This window comes from Caretta caretta, chromosome 7, assembly GCF_965140235.1.
Source record: "Caretta caretta isolate rCarCar2 chromosome 7, rCarCar1.hap1, whole genome shotgun sequence".
NCBI lineage: Eukaryota > Metazoa > Chordata > Testudines > Cheloniidae > Caretta > Caretta caretta.
This window is the reverse complement of record NC_134212.1, coordinates 67,450,394-67,453,676: the sequence shown is the minus strand read 5'-3', so window position 1 is coordinate 67,453,676 and position 3,283 is coordinate 67,450,394.

Sequence of the window (3,283 nt, the reverse complement as noted above, 5' to 3'; positions counted from 1 at the left end):
CCCAGCTCTTACATGGGGGACACACGTGTGTTTATAGCTTGAAAGAAATACTAATAAATATTTGCTCTGATTAATAGGTCTATTCCTCGACTTCCTCTTACAAACATGCAGTGACCTGTCTTGCCTGACAAACCTTCTCTCGGTCACACACTGTCCAGAAAGAATAGAGTTCCCCACATCACATTAATTATCTGCAAAAAAGCGTATGAGAAAAACCTCATCCTCCTACTCATGCTTCTTATTACCATGATTAGGCAGTTTGGTTTCAAGTGTACTGAATGATGCTGTGGGCCTGGAATTCATTAGTCGACCTGCACTATGTATCATTTTATATAATGCCTTTAGCTAACCCCAGAATGTCTTACAGGGGTGCTTCCCAAAGGGTGGTCAATGGAACATGTGGTCTATAAAGCAGTTACTAGTGGTCCAAATGAGTTGTTTGGTCACAACGGGCCAGTTTTTAAAAAGGTTCTTCATTGCCTAAAGATGCAGATAGGTGCCCAGTGGGATTTACAAATACCCATTAACACCTACCTCCTGTTAAAAATCAATGAGTTCCAGGAGCACTTGTAGGAGGGGAAGAGGTCTGCACAATTGTGAAAGAGAAGATCCAGGAGATGATCTCTATTAAGATGAGGCCCCATTCTGTGAAAACATTTGGGAATCCCTGCGTTATTGAATTAAAAACTCTACATGTATAGGGACCCATTCACTTTACCAACTGTAAAATACCACTTCTGACGTGAGAAGCAGCTACCATTATGATAGAACCAGCCACACTAATTCTGGAACAGGATATGAACATTGCCTTATCCAGTTGAAGCAAGAGGGGAATTGGGGGGTCAGGAGGCAGAACGCAGTTAATCAAAATGGAAGTGGCCCAGGACTTTTACAGAAGGGCAAAGAGCTCTTTAATGATCTTGAAGACTCAGCTTCCATCCCACAGGATGGCAGAGCCAGCACCACGTTGCCCCCCAGCACCCTACTAGGACATTACTACACGACTGACTCAGATGGAAGTGTGCCAGCGATTGCAATACCTCTTCTTGCTGCACCTGTTTTCCCCCATCTGTCTCCTCCAACAGCTCTACTGACCGCGTCTCAACCTGATTATACAAGGATACCTGATGACATCACAACCGGATGCTTGTCAACGCCACATGCTATATTAGTATCTACGGTCAGAAACGTATGCGTTAAGATAAAAAGTGCCAATATATTTCGAATATATTAAGATTGTCAGAGTGGGGCTGTAAAATTGCAGATTATGGCAGCTGTAAGGGGCTAATCTTGTTTGCAATTTAAATAGACAAGACAGAGAAAAGGTAGGAAGGGAAACAGAGGCACACAAAGATGAAGTTATTTGCCCAAAGTCACACAAGTCTGGAGCAGAGCCGGAAATGGAACCCAGGACTCCTGAGTCGCAGTAGAGTGCCCTACCCACTAGATAACATGACTTTTGCTTGATGTTGCCCTATGGAATCTCTGTCCCATGGGAAATTCCAACATTATGAAATTGTCTCATCCCAAACCAGGACAAAAAGTTGAAATCTTGGAATTTTTTGCCAAATGAAATGTCATATTTTATCTTGATCTTATTGAAAAGTTTTGTGTTGATAGGATCAAAACATTTTGTTTCTAGATGATTGTTTCACCTGTTTATTATATTATAGATTGTATTACAATATAAATCAAAACAATGTCAAAATGAAATATTTTGATAGTTTCCCATTGACAAGGTGAATGAAATTGATATTTTCCCATAGAATGTTTGATTTAATCAAATCAGCATTTTCCAGTGGAAAATTTCTGATCAGCTCTACTAGATATCCAGACAATATAATTAAATCCTTTGTGGGATGGGTTTTGATACTACCCTTCCCCAGCATATTAGTCACCCACCCTCTTTCCTCTCAGACCCCTTCGCAAATCTCACTTGGCCCCACAAATATTTAATAAAAATATCAACCACCCATCTAAACAAAACCAAACCTTTCAAGACAGACACTTCCTCTGAGCCTCTTAGTGCATTTTGCATTGTGGCTACTTCGACTGTAAGCTCTTTGAAGCAATTCTTCCACTGTGTCTTGTACAGCACCAGGCAGCCTAGCAATAATAATAGTTTTGAGGCAACTGCTCTTGATCCCACGGAACTACAGCAGAAATCTATGAGCTAACAATGGCTAGTAGAATTAGGTACTAGTTCGGAGCAGAGTCAATTAATCCTGGGGAAACCTACCTGTAATTTTTTTTTATTATTATTATTATTATTATAATAAAAAGGCAGCTCCATTAGTCTTGCAACAAGACTTTAAAATTCCAACTAATTCTTTAACATTGAAGTCCATCCTAGAATACACATATCATGATAACGTCTCTGCTTCCTCTGTTCTTAGCTCCACTTTTTGATATATAAAAGGATTACCTTTCAGTCTTTAACCATGTTAGCCTGCTTGTCAATGCACTGCTTTACGACATACCTTGATGACAACTGCATGAGGCAATTCACTGGCTACGTAACTCCTCACCTGTTGTTCTGGTATAATTGTCAAGAGTACATTAGTATCTGTGCCACGTGTATAATTTCACAACAGGTGATAAACAAGATTTTACAATGAAACGTTAAATAGAATATTTAAAAGCACAGGGTAAAACTTTAATGTGTGTGTGACTTAGGAGCCTAAAACCTTTTGACTCAATGTTTTTCAATGACACTTTTATCCTCAGTCATGAAATAGGAATCTGAAAATATTGTTTTTTTCACACGAGGACTGAAGTTCATAATTTATACGGCCAGTGGAAAAAATTAAGTTTTGTAAGCATTTATTCAAAACAAAAATTTTCCATTAAAAATATTTCTTTCAAAACTTCCAGTTTTACTTTGAAAAACCTCAAACTGAATATTTTTTTGGTTTTTCCATTGAAAAACAGAAAAATTCCATTGAACATTTTGAAGAAAAGACTATTTTGTTTCTTTCAAAAATGTTCACAGAGAATATTGGCCCTCCCTGTTCTCACTTTTCCTCCCACAAAAATCCCATAATAGAGTTACTTTTAAATTAACATACAAACTGGGTTTGGTTTTGTTTGTTTGTTTCAAAAAGAAACTTCAAATTTACAAAACAGCTGCCAATTAGCCAAACCTTAACTTTGTAAATTTATTTCGGAAACAAATTAACATGAACAAATGAGAATCTTTCAGTGTTACAATAGAATATATGTGTCTAGCAATTGCCAAATAATTTGATTTTTAAATACAAAATAACCACATGAACACTTAATA